Raw genomic sequence first — 706 nt, forward strand, 5'->3', positions numbered from 1 at the left:
ATATATATATATATATACGCACACACATACATGAGTACGTGTGCGTGTGTGCATGTGTGAGGTGGTGGTGTAGGGGGGGGGCACAGCTCTTATCTACAGATGAAAACTGTGAGAATGACAAGTGTACAAACGTACGAAAGAACGGTTGTGGGCCAGCTGTATAATCTGTAAGGTAAGCTGGATTACGACAGAAGAGACAGCAGAAGAGGGCTTAACGATATTTACAATCAGTGAGCATTGATTAAGGAGTGATCGAGTGACAAACATAACGGACGCCTCACTATCGAACCAGCCAGTCGTTCTCTGACGAGCCTACACTGTTCAGACATTAAGGAGCCGACCGTTGGCTGACGCTGGTTTGGCAGACGACAACAACATCATCAGCGTTTTACCGATAGCTAGTCTTTATACGTTAACAAATTGCTTGAAATGTCACGTTTGGTCACCATCTGGTTATATTACATAAACCACATCAGTCCGGACCGTAAGGAAATAAATCACATTCAAGAGAATCGAAGGACATACCTCTAGACCAGTGGCGGCATAAGAAAATACATACAATCAAACATACATACATACGTACATATACATTAATACGTGCACACAATCATTACACACACACACAAACACACACACACACATATATATATGTATATATATTTTCACACACACACACACACACACACACACACACACACACACACAC

This window comes from Octopus bimaculoides, chromosome 6 (assembly GCF_001194135.2).
Source record: "Octopus bimaculoides isolate UCB-OBI-ISO-001 chromosome 6, ASM119413v2, whole genome shotgun sequence".
NCBI classification, from domain to species: Eukaryota; Metazoa; Mollusca; class Cephalopoda; order Octopoda; family Octopodidae; genus Octopus; species Octopus bimaculoides.